General features: G+C 42.9%; 1 protein-coding gene across 2 annotated transcripts in view; it reads right to left on the reverse strand.

The window, feature by feature from the left end:
• GRIP2 (glutamate receptor interacting protein 2) overlaps nt 1-13,789 on the reverse strand; it is a 262,314-nt gene that overhangs the window by 61,368 nt on the left and 187,157 nt on the right. The gene's annotated exons all lie outside the window — the stretch shown is intronic.

Raw genomic sequence — 13,789 nt, forward strand, 5'->3', positions numbered from 1 at the left:
AGTGACCACATTCCTGGATGGTGCTTCCCCATTATTCTACAGTGGTGAGGGTTTAGAAGTTGCACATGATAGTATAAATACATGACAGTATAAATAAAGGTTACTGAAAACATTATCTACTTATTCCTGTCTGCAGCCCTTAAGTATCTTAAATAAAAGTTAGAGAAGATTTTGTCTCACTGTATACAAAAGGAACAACTTTTTTTTTCAGCCCCATTCAAGAAAGTCATCTGCACACAGAGAAAATGAAATTTGCATTTTTAATAGCAATGGTTCTTTGGGCAATGGGGAGGCCAGGGTCGAGGTTAATCTGGGCTTAATGATTCTGAAAAGAAGTTTAATTTATTTGAGACAGTATAGCTTCAGCATCCATTTTTTTTAAAAAAAAAAAACCAACCTAAAACCATCACCATTTCTTCAGTAGCTGCTCCACACTGATAGAGCTTCAGAGCTTTCAATCTCTACCACTGCTGGCCATATTCATCTTGATTTCTCTCTCCACGAGGTTTTTCCTAATATCCTGCCTTATACTTTCTCTGTCCCCCTATGCCTTGCAGGACTGATTTGGGAGTATAAAAACAAGACCCAGCTGCTCCCTGCCCACACCACTTAGTCCAGCAGCTACAATCTTCCTTCATTTCTTCCCAAATAGAGGAGCACACCGGAGAAGGAACATCAAAACAGCAGCTCACGATACCCAGCGTGGGGTTACTTTTCAGTACAAGAGATGAGTTTGCAAAAGCCTCATGCAAAATGCTCAGGGATATCCTGGGCTGGATGCCACTGGAGCGTCAGTGTGTCTTTGTTAACACCGGATGGTGAGGACCACCACGGCACGCACCCACTTTCCACACAAGAGTGTTGCTGCTGGCTCTGACCCCAGATAACACACTCAAGGCAGCAATGTTCTGCTGCGGATGGGGGCCCTGCATTCCTGGGAAACCACGCAAGATGGTTCAAAGCCAACTCCATAATCTGCTGGCAAAGTAAAGCAGTCAACCATCTGCTTCACATAAACACGCCACCTTGGACCAGACAGTCACCAGCACCCTTCTGTGCTTCATTTCCCCATCACAACCCCAATCAGTACTGATATGAAATCCCACTTTGCTAACACTTACCCTCCCTACACCAACAGCTGTTGGCAAATGTGTCTTGGCTTCCTTTTCAGCAAGAAATCAGGTTGCCCATGCATTAACGACAGCTTCCACCACCAGCCAAGTGGCCAAGAGCAGCAACCCAAGCTACAGCTACTGCCGACAATTAGCATCGTGCCCCTCTCCATAGTCCACGCTGCTTTGACAGCCGTATCAGCCAGCAAATAATTAGCACCACGGCTGCCCTTCCTCTATTGCTTCTCCCTTCTAAACTCAGTTGATTATGCAAAAAATATTTGGTTTTTTTTCCTCATTATCCGGCTAAAATGTTTGAACAGAAAAGGAAGCTGCCACACGCCGCCTGCTGAAGTGTGAATTGGCATTTGCTTGCATTAGCATCCCTGCCGCGCAGCTCTTTGTTCATTTTCAGCCGATTTCCTGCTCTGCCACTCAAACTGGTATTAATGGAGCCACTTTTTTTTCTGAGCTTTCTTCCTTTTTAGGGGAGAGGGTGGGAGGTGGATACTTTTTCTTAAAAAAAAAAAAAAAAAGAAAGAAAACAAAGAAATTCCTTTTCTTTGTGCTCTGAGTCATTTCTCCTGCCTAGCACAGCATTGATTCAGACGAAGGCTGGTAACTAGCCTGATTGCTCAGTCAGCCCAAATCATAGCACCAACCCAAGCACTGAAAATTCATGAATCTCTCTACTCCCTAAAATTGGGAAAATAACTTGGGGTTTTTTTAAGCCTGTGCGGGTTCTTTTTGCAAGCAATCAGTGCTGGAGCCATTAGAGGTATATTTTTCAAGCTTCTTCTCTCACACCAAGTGGGCCAAAAAAATTCCAAAAAAATGGTGTACTTGGTGATTTTCAAGCAGCTGTGTCAACGCTGGCTCTAGATCTTTTACAAAAACTCACCAAGCACATAAAACTTCAATAAAACTGAGTCCACAACACTTTCCATATATTGATCCCCTGGGAATCTGTGACAATATAGAGAAGTTCCTCTACGTTCTTTGACAATAGCTTTTGCAATTTCCATGTCTTACTAACACCAGGGAAATAAGAGCTCCGGAGTCCCTGTCCCTTCACACACGGCCCTGAGCCCTCCTCCCCTGCAGCAAGTGGTTTATAGTACAACACATCTCATGCGGCGACAATAAAGAAGAGATAATCCCCTCTCATTCCCAGAAAAACAAACTTGACAGAATAAGAAACAGGAAAAACATCTCCTTGCTTTAGCTGAAGTACTAGGTATGGAAAGAAGGGGAGGTAAGGGCAAACTCCAATACCTAACCCTGCTGCCAGACCATTAATGGCTGTTTAATCAGGATTGTGCAAGGAGCACCCAGCTTTCCAGGCAGAATGACTCAGAATGAAAGACACCATTGGAGGCAGCATAGAAAGTTTTCCCAGGAAGAATGAGGCAGGGGGAAACGTCTGCAAAACACAGGTATTTTCCAGGAACTTGAACCCATACAAAAGAAAATTGGCAGATTGATTCTTCACCTGCTTCCCTGACAGGGGAAACCCCAGTCAGGATTCAGGGCAGTGCAGCGAGGAACAGCTACTGCCCTGCAAAACCACTCAGCCGTGCAGCAAAAGCCTGGCTCGGAAACACCGCAACTGCAAAAGAGATGGCCCAGATTGGACCAAGTCTGTCTCCAAGCAGAGCAGGCAGCTCACTCTTGGTAGGAAGGTAGGAAACCATTTGTTTCTAGAATTGCACTGAAGATACAGCAGGGGATGGAGGGAAGACGGGAAAAATAAAAAAAGGTGATGGGATATTTGAATTGTTTCATTGCCTGCTCTTGCTTTACTTGCATTTTGTTTTTTTCTTTCCATTCCCTGTCTCAGCATCTGAATGTACTGCCTGGGAAATCGGGCTCCCCAGCTGTGAGGTGAAGCCACCCTCCCCTCGTCATACTGGGAGGTGGCAGAGGAGCGCCAGTGGCAATGAGGACAGCAAACATCAGACAGGGATTAGCTTCTCAGTGATCAATTGGCATGGGGTCGTACAGCCCTAGCTCTGCTGCTTCCTTCACACATGCCACTTGGCACCTCAACTGCAGCAATGGCTACAGGGCCATAGAAATGCCCTGTCACCTGCTCTGCCACCAGCACAACCACTTCTTCATGCCTTTGCTTTAGGGATCATCTACTTCTACCTCCCACTTCAGGGGAGAAGACAAGAAAGAAGAGGAGAATAACAGTTGCCAATATTTTCAATCGAAACAGAAAGGGAATTAAGACAGCTAACCAGGATCTGTGCAACATTCTCCCTGTACGGTTTGTCCTGATAGTCACCAACTTACTCAGTGTCTTTGAGTTGAGTTTTGTTGATTTTCTGGATTAAGAATTAGGGCACTGACAGAAAAGACAAGTTGCTCCAGGTACGGCAGAACTTGGTCTCCTGATTTCCGAGATGTAGACGCTCTGAGGTGTAATAGTAAGGTTGAATTTACCTCCCCACTCTTGCTTTCTTGATTGAGGGTGCAAACGGGATTCTCTCCTCTAAACAAGATGCTTGTTTGGCCATTAATCTTCCAGCAGCCAGCTGGCTGATTTGCAGGGGTCAGGTGCATACACTCAAATCCATCCAAACTCCTAGGAAATCCACAACTTATCTAAATTAGGGATCCCTGGGCTTCCTGACTGCTTGAACCATTTGTTGATCCCTCACCAAGGCTGAATTGCTGCCTTTCCAAGACACCCCATCAGCCCCTGGGGACATCCTGGACTGTATTCTCTCTCTGCAGCAGCCAGCAGCAAAACTAATCACAATAACACCTTTACTTTTTTTAGTTAAATTCCCAGCGGGAGGTGAGCACAGGCATCAGGATCTCCTGACATCAGTTAGGTCTCAAGCCAACCACTGTTAAAATGCAGGGGGGGGTAAAGCTTCCTCAGAAAGAGCACTGATTTAAGAGTTCATTATTCCTGCCTGTGGCGGGGGGGGGGGGGGAGGGGGAGGAAGGTTTGTTTCATTTAGAAGAGTTATTAGTCTATATTATTAACAGAGATCACCTCTTAATGAAAGTCAGCATTGGCTAAATAAGATTCTGTTACAATTAGGCTTGCTGTCTGCAAGTTGTTCAGATTCCTGGATCGCTTTAAGACAGTTCCTGCAGAGAAAGTGCATTAATCTTGTGGGAAGACCAAGAGGTAAAACCTCCCATTTCTTTAATGGAAAAAAAGACAGTTGGAGACAGTTATTTTGCCATAGGGTAATTGCATTCCTTGTTTAGAGAAATGAATACTAAAACAGCATTAATAATCAAAAGCTGTTCACGCTAAGGCAAGCCAGTATTTTTTGCCAGAAGAAAAGCACAAGGTTGGAAGTAGGAACCCAAATCACTAAAACTAAATGTGATTTGATCCATTTTGAGAAGAGTTATTGCTTTAAGTCAAGGGAGGCACTTATCTGTAGTCAGGTAAAGAGCAGTCGGGGTAGGTGAGAGTGGGTCAGGCAACTAGCAGCGATTCAAACTGCGGCCACCTGAGAGCTAGGCTCCAAAGCCTGGGATTTTAAAGATATCTGAGCGCCTGAAGATGCAAAGTCGTACTTAAAAATCAGACTATGATCACCTACCTGTATCTTCAGGCACCTAATCACCCTAAAAATGTAATCATATTAATAGAAAGAGGAGAGGGAAAAAGATACACCCATGCACGCTCATTTTGAATCCCAAGTTGGTGTCAGGCTCCCAAGTTAAGCAGCCTCCACTATAGCCTGACCAGGGGCTGTACCATCATTAGAGGAGAACAGTAATGTAACCCTTCCCACCTCACCCTAAGCTGGCACTCCACACGGCATCACACGCTGGGGCATAAAATGCCTCTGGAACAGGTTTGGGTTACATTGCAAGGCTCTACACAACCGAACCTCCAGTATATGTCCCCCAAGTGCAGTTTGGGTTTTAGCACAGCCACAGGAGGTCAGAGACGGTTGTGTCAGCTCTGCCCAAAGGCAGCACAGCAGTGGCTTCCCATTTTCAAAGTGCTTAGCCTTAAAACAAGAGACAAGTAGATCCATGGAGGCTAGGATAAGAAAACAAAAAAAGTGCCCATTTTTAATACAATTACAAACAGATTGCATGATTTCCTGAAAGTACTTAACTACGGAGTCCATCACAGCCCAAGAGCTACTCCCACATCTGCACCTCAGGCAAGAGTCTTTGTTTCCATGAAAGATTCCACCTTCCTTAAGCCTTCCTCCGCAGGTGGCTTGAATTTTCTTCTGCTCAACTAAATCCAAAGCTCCTTAGGCCCTTGGAAAATTTGTACACAAGTTCATTAAGCCCAATACAGATGTTCAGTTCTTTTCCCACCTCTAGAAACAGATTGCTCCAGCCCTGTAACAGAAAACTTAGAGAAAATAAATAAATAGAATACAAACAGATAAAAACATCTGCCAGTAATCTCCAGACTGCTCTTCCTAGAATTCTGCAAAAGTTGAGCTCAAGTTCATAATCCTGCCCTACATAAAAGTAGCACAAGCATACAGCAACAAACACACTAAATCCTTAGGTGACACAGCCCATGCTCCTAAGTACTTCAAAACAAGAAGAAAAATGTCGCTTTTGTTATGGGATTCTGCAGCACAAGTTCACTGTCTTAACACTGACTGTTTCGGTTACTGCAAAAAAAAAAAACCCAAAAACCCAACCTTTAAAAGATCCAGTGTTTTCTGGCTTTTTATCCTCCAGGAGATGGGGTGGGGCATTTGGAAGTATGCTACTGAAAAACCCAGTGCCTATCACAGATTTTATCTCCACCTCCTTCAGTACAGGGTACCCTCAACACAACTGTCCCACAGCAGCCACTCAGATCCAATCAAGGCTTTGAAATACTTCTCCCCTCCTTTGCACGAGAAAGATTTTCTTTTTTAAATTTCCCCCTAAAGTAGCAAGCTCAGACTGGAACAGACATATTATTTTAGGAGCAGCTCCTCCCTAATTTCATAAATATACGTACCAAAAAAATTGTGAGGCTGTGAAAAAAGATCCTCCTATTTTTCCCTTCACTGGCAACAAATCCCCTCATAGCACATACTCCTGAGTTACACAGAAGACAAATGAGGACTTGAGGAAATGTTTTCAACTTTTCTTATGACAAATTTTCTGAGATTATCGCCAGAGATGACAGTCATGCCATGCAATAACCACTCTTGCTGGAGCAAAGTCCTTGCCCCAAAGACAATGACTGAATTTCCTCCCATTACCCCAGCTAATTCTGGCAGGAAAAAAAGACCCTTAAGATCCCAAGAGTGAATATCAACCTGCTGCCAGTACCTGTGCTCGCCCCACTGCAACAATGCAATCCCTTCCCCTGCCTGGGAACGTGCTCTCTGTCCACAGCTTTTTGTGCTGTCAGAGGTTTTTGTGGCATCTCCTCCATCCATTTGTGCAGTCGTTGCTCCTGGAAACTGAGCCAGGGAGAACTTGTCCAAACTGATATTATTCCAAGAGGAAGTTGTACTTCCTAATTTCCTCAACCTGAGACATGCAGCATGAAATTCATCTCCCAACACCCTCCACTTCTCCCCTCCTTCTTTTCTTCTGAAGCCTATATTCATTTATCTACTAACCCTTCTAAGGAATGTATAATTTCATAACCACCTGCTGCTTTATTCACAGGAAACAGATCTATAAAAGATACAATAGCCTATTGTTAAACAGAAAACGCCATGCCTAGTTCTTCTTTCTTTTTCCTTTTTAATAAGAAACCAAAATTACTTTTAAAGGAACAATTTGTTTCAAGCAACCATTTTCAACCAAAATAATGCAGATAGTTATTTGCATTGCAGTAGCCTTTATGAGACCAAGATATGAGCCAGAACACGCCTCTGTTATCAAGCAGGTTGGCTTCCACAGGATATCAGAGCATATTTCTTTCCCTCTGCAAGCCCTCAGCAAATACATAACCCTGATGGAAGAAGACTCCTACTTCTTATGGAGAAGTGAAGACAGCTTCAGCATTTTGTAAACAAGTAGAAAATCCAATTTGTGTGCATGTGTGTGCGCAAAGCCTATTTAAGGGGGATCTGCAGAGAAGCCAGGCTTTGGAAAGATTTAACTCGCATCAACTTTCACAGGATATTAAACACCTCCCAAGGACTGATCCAAGTCCCATCTGATAAGAATGAATGCTGGACCTGGCTTGCAATGCCAAGATCTGCTGCTCCTCATGCTTCCTTCAAATATTTGACACTCTATTTTTTTTTTTTTTAAATAAAAGCATAAAAGAGGAAGAAATGAAGAAGATGTGATTTAAGAATCTGCAGTCAACCTGCCATTACAGTCGTATCTCTTATACACCAGAGACATTGCTACAATGCATTGTCTGTCACCCGTTATTGCTCTGGAAGCCAGTGCAGAGTAACTATCTAATCAGTGCATCTGAGGGAGTGTGCGATAGAGGACCTGGAAGCAGTTCTTAATTTCCACTCAAACCGTACTGAGAAATGGAGGAAAAAAAATGCTTGAAAAAGTGACTAGAATTTTTTTATTAAACCCAGCTCCACTTTTTTTTTTTTGCTTGGTTTTCTGTGAAAATTAACTTCACGTGCTGTCTGCACATCCATCCCTCCATCTACTGCCTTCTTGCATCTCTGAAACACAACGGCCAATATCCATCAAACTGAGGAGGAGAGAAAGCAGCCTGAAAGAGGACTATAGTCCTGTAACTTTCATTAAAATTGTGGTTTGGGTAGGAAAGACTGAAATTCTGAAAATTCTTCAGCAAAGCAAAGAGCTGCTGTGCAACCAGCTCTAGATCAGCTTCACTACTTATTTCCTTTGCATGACAGGGAGGAAAATAACGGATATTGGATGCAAAACTGTTGAAAATAAGGGTTATTTTGCTCACAGAGCAGCTCCTTTTGTTCTTCTGAACTAACCTGTGATTTTATTTCTTTCTTTAATTTAAAAATATCAGGGACAACTCTTTCCCTGTTCTAGCCAGAATATGCTTTTGGGTATAAAGTCAGGCTAATTAAGAATTTCTTGAAGGATAGTATAGGCTGGGTTTTAAGACAAAGAGTTTTTCAGAACAAAACCCAAATACCTTCACTTTTATCCATCTTTTCCAAAGCATCCTCTAAATACGACCACACCAAAATGGTCCCTTTTCACTCAGTGAGCCCTCTCCAGTTCGCTTTTACTAAGCACTCCCCATCAAGATTTGAATTTGAAGTGTTAAAGAAAAAATTAAGAGAGAAAGGGGAAGAGACTTCCCTTCTCACCATCCCTCTCCACCCTCCCAGACATTTTCAGACAGCTTCACTAAGTCTGTATTTCTGAACAACCCAGCAGCAAACAAAACTACACGGTCTGTCACCCTCTTGGCAAGTCACATTTGCACATGCAGACACACACATTATATGCAGTAATTTTGCGCATGAGGGACAAGAATAGTGCAGAAACCAACTCAATGAGATTATTATTTCTCAGTAGTTCCAGTGCCTGAAATGATGTTATTAAAGTTACATTTTCCAGTCAATCTAGCAATTTCTCTTACTGAGCAGTGTAGACTCTACTGGGGAAGAGTCCAACAATAACCTAGGAAGATGAAACGTTGCTGATACACTGATTGTGTTATATGAAGAAACTACCTTTCAAGAGTAAAAATTAAAGAGAAATAAGACACATTTTCAGACTGATCTCTCATGAAAGTTATCCAAGTCAGCAATTCTAATATGGTGAGAAACGACCGATAAAGTCCAACACCATTCCCAGGGAAGACTGCCTCTCCAGATATAACTGAATTCATTAATCTATGCAGCAGGCAGCAGTAAATTCTAGCTGGCAAGGGAATACAATTACCCTTAGTAACTCCACACAAGCTCCCTAACTTGCTCTTGAATATGGAGATGGATCGGAAATGCAGCCTGCTGAATCCAAACCCTGGGGACTTCCCTTATTTCAAGCAACAAATACTATATTAAGTGACTGTGGAGTGAAATCAAATAGCACTACTGTGGCTTTTCAGGCAAAATGAAATTAAATACTGTCAGTTTATTAGACTTTAGCACTCAAATCACTGGTGCCACCTAAAGCTAGCAACCACTATTACCTGCTTGTTTAAAAAACCCTGCAGTTAGTCAAAAAGCAAAACCAAACTTTGTTTTAGTAAAAAACTACTATGACCGCTTTCACTGCTCAGGGTTTGGCACTATGCTTCCTCCCAACCAGGAAGGTTTGTCAAAAGGTACGGCCAAGAAGGCAAAAGCTTTTATTTTTGACACAGCAATAGTGAAAGCCAAAGGTCACAGAGGTCTCGGGAGGACACAGGGTCACAAGATTCAGGTGCCATTCGCAGTGCCAAGAACGTGGATAACAAAACAGGTAGAAGTCAGAACTTCCACCTTTTCAAAGGGAAATCATTTTGTCACAGTGATAGTGATAGAAAATTCTTTGACCTATTTTGCCTTTTACGAACTCCTTTTAGTATCTATGATCATTGCTTTAAAAATGGTACCTGCTGTCTTCCACCCTCCAAACTACTATAAAATAACTGTCAAATCAAGAGGTTCTTGAGTTCCCAGGTATGGAGGGAGCTTCAGAAGCACAAGGTAGTGCCACACTGAAAAGAAGTTGAGAAAAAAACCTGATCTCATGCATGAACATGGCAGCAGAACACACACTATTCAATGGGGAGATAGAGAGTCAGAATGTGGGAAGGAAAGCTGTAGAGATTCATCCCACACGCAGGAATGTTCATGCATCCTACCTTTCCTGGCTATTCTTACTGGATGTCCTGTCATGATGGATGGGCATCTTTCTAAAAATCATTCAACACCCCTTGGATGGGGGATTTGGGTAATGATTCGTAGTAATTGAGCTGAACTTTTTTGACGTTTATTATGCAGGGGGTGAGACTGGATTGTGAATGGATCATTTGGGCTGAAAAGAATCTAGTCTAAAAAATATATAAAATTGGTGAACATGCCATTTGGGCAGAAGCTGGCTGAAAAGAAAAATCACAGTTCAGTGAAAAGGTTATTTTTGCCCTTAATAGGTCTTTTCTGTGGTTCTGGCCAGCTTAGGGCTTAAGAACGCATACTCCCATGAAGAAGGAACATACATCAGTATTTCTCCAAAAGAGCCAAAAAAGCAGGAAGTGCCCAGGTTCTCCGCACTGTCTTTTTCTGTTGAAAGATGCTCAATTTCAAAGCAAAACTGGAATACACACTCTCTAGCGGATACACAGATGGGAAGTAAAGAGATAGAGATGAGCTTTGAAATAAAAGTGGGAGTAAAAAAACTATCATCGGGTATCCTTCAGTTTGTGAATTAGTGGGTTGAGCCAACAGTTTTTTCTTCTGAGCTTTGCTACAGACGGATAACCCAGTTCAGCAGAGAAACAGCCACGAGCAAATCTCTCATAGGAGGCAGTAGATAGGGCAGAGGAAAACCCACTGGATTCAGCAGAGATGGAAAACAAGGTGGTGACAAGACACCATGTCAACACGTAGCCTGGTAAACATTTTTGAAGAGGAACTCAGTACAGGGTTTTTTTTGGTTTGTTTACTCCTCTAGCACTTCTAAGAGAGTCCATGTTACACAATTAAATTACATGTTCCCAAGAATATACATAAAAATTTAGCACTTGTGCTAAACTTAGAGCATACAGTGTGGCAAGCAACTAAGAGTGCTAAACCAGCCTTAAGGAAACCTGCTAAAAACATAACTCCTTAGATGAGGAGATCAAGAAAATATCTTATTATAGTGAAACACACCCTGCTTCCCTGCCAGTCTCCAGGCACAACATTAGTTTGACGTGGGCAAATCCTGCACCAGCAAGATTTAGCAGGGAGTGATCAAAAGGAGCCAAGCAGGGTTACTGTAAGGAAGATCACTCCACCACCTGCCCAGGTTAGCAGTCTCTCTCTATCCACAATTACAAGCCTGCTCTTGCTTGGCAAAAAGGCCCCAAAAAAATGAAATGAGGAATCAAATTTGGGACATTTGCCATGCTACTCCAACAGGTGGCTGAGATTGACAGAAGTTATGCATAGTGTGAATCAATCTCAATGCCAACAGCAATAAGAAAGTTAATGCAAAAAAAAAAATCCACAACCAATCAAAAAAAGAACTAAAACCCCCAGACAAATCAGGCAACAGAACAGATTCACCTCAATGCAGTAACATTTAATAAATAATGAGCCAGGGATCAAGAGGTGAAGAAAGGAAACAGATTTATATAAAACCTAAAGGTTTAGGTTTTATACCAGCACTAGCATAAAAAAGTCAAACTATAAGGAGGAGATATCAAAGCTGTCCACACCTCGCTTGCTACTGCAGCATCTTAACATCTCAACTAGGCTACAGCTTGAAAAGGAGCTATGAAAAATCGGAGCAGTCTGGTGAACCAGGACAACCCTGGCTAACTGTAGCCTACAGCTGGGCGCGTGCTCGGCCCCAGCTGAAGCAAGGGCAGGGCTAGCACAAGGCTCAGAGGCTCGGCTGAATGCAGGGAGAGAATAAACCAGCCGGACCTAGCAACCAGCAGATGTATCAGGTCTCCAGCTAAAGCAAGGGAGAGGCTATATCACCAACAGCTTTTTCCATCATCCCGTGGGCCAGAGCACCAAGGGTCTCATAGCCTGGTTTGCAAGCAACATTGCAACAGTGCAGCCCCCAAAAGTCTGGGAACTCCTCTTAGGAGGACTGCAAAGACAGCTGATAGATACTGCTGGAAAATAGCATCATAACAGAAGATGCTCAATACAGTAGGTTGCAAATCAGGTGCTTTATCCTAGATTTGCACTGCATTCTGATGCAAAGTCCTTAAAAAACAGTGGGAGTCAAGAAATAAGGAAGAAGTTCCATACCACATCAACTATTTTAAAAGTAAGATTTCCAGCACCCCATTTAGACGTGTTTCCAGCTTATCCACGAAGCTCTGCTAAACCTTACTAAGACTTAATTCCCATAAATGTGATTCTTCCCTCAGTGTTCAGTTAAGTAGCAATGATTCAAAAAAAAAAAAGTAAATACCAAACTGTGGGAGTTGGATTATTTATTCACGTGGTAAAAGCCATTATATATGAATATATACAGATGTTCCCACTTCATGACTGATCTAAACATATGTAGATGTTAGACTGAGACACAAACCATCCAATTATGCAATGGCCCGTGTACACGGCTGGGCTGCTTTTATCCTCAACTGTGTCAGAAGGATTCACAGGAGCTAGGCGAGAGATGGAACGAGCTTATAGTTAAAAGAATAAAGGAACTTTAAGCAAGAGCCCTGCTTAAACTGAAAGGAGAGAAGGAGAACGAGAGAAATCAAAGAGCTGGTAAATGTAAGATTTAGCAATAGGACAACAAGATGAAATAAGAAACTTTCAAAGCACAACGTCATTTGATGTTGGAACTGGTAGAGTCTGACCCCATCAAACCAGCTGTTAAAAATTTGCCTGAATTGCCCATTAAACCTGACTTCTAACAAATCCTGCTCTTGGTTTTGCCCCACTTCTTGCTTCAAATCAAGCCTTGCCTACACTGCAGGCTCTGCCGACATCCTATCCTCCAAACAGGCTGGTGTCCAAAGATCAGCACAGCACCACCACGATGAAAGCAAACATCTGTTTATATGAAAGATGGGGAAGACTCCACTTCAGCAGCGATATTCATGCACTCCAGCTGTTTTAAATAGCTGCCTTCATGCAAACAGTTCTGCTGGTTTCTAGTTGCTTGACATTGTACAGGTGATGTAAAGCAGGTGGAGAACCCAGTATCAACTGTGGCCAGCACAAAAATTCCCAAAAGGCAAGGAAATTCCTGGTGAAAATCAGAACAAATTGCTGGAAGCTGGACTCTGCCACCCTCGGAAAGACTCACAAGAGATGCTCACTCTTATGAGCACCTCTGAGCAAACTGAGGCAGCTTCAGCACTTTCATGCAGAAATCCTGCTTTGTGCATAATGAAATGAGAGCCTCACAGTTCTGTGGGTTCATTTTCCCTTGGGTTTTTTTCTATGTTTAAAACCCAAAATTGCACAAGACAATGAATTACCCAAGACTGGGGTGCAGGAACCACCAGCTGGGACCAAGGCATTTTTGCATTGCCCTAGGCAGACATTTTCTCCCCCTTTGAACAACGGAGGGTCTCAGGCTGAGCACGGATGAGATGGAGTAGAGACACAGGAAGTCTTCTGGGGTTGGGTTGAGCAGTCCCCAGCAGCACAGCCCCAACCCGAACCCCTCACCTTCTCCCTACACACTGCAATTCAAGGCCCAATATGTTTATATCCAAATAAGAGCATGTCTTTGAAAAGATGCAGTGCACACCTGAAAAGACGCAGCTAGGAGTTTTGCAGCTAACAGAGCATAGGAAGGGGCAATGAACTCAGAGAAAATTCAGGTGTAGCTAAAGCCTGAAGAGTCTTGGGAAGAGAGGAGACTTGTGTCATAGCTTCTCTCCACTTGGGAACACAGACCATTAAGTGTAACGCTTCACATTATGCTTCCCAAATACCCACTTAATTTTGATTCAACAAGGCACTTTTGCTAATAAAAATTAAAACCAGCAGGTTCTGTCAAGTGTGTAATGGACACGTGGAAGAGCAGCGTGTGTAGGTATTTCTAAAATTAACTGTGAGTACTGATTACTTTCCAAACCTCAAGAAGTCCAGGGAACACTGCAATCACTCGAAGCACGCATTCAGTGAGGTGCTGTGTAG

This window comes from Cuculus canorus, chromosome 11 (assembly GCF_017976375.1).
Source record: "Cuculus canorus isolate bCucCan1 chromosome 11, bCucCan1.pri, whole genome shotgun sequence".
In the NCBI taxonomy this organism is placed as follows: Eukaryota; Metazoa; Chordata; class Aves; order Cuculiformes; family Cuculidae; genus Cuculus; species Cuculus canorus.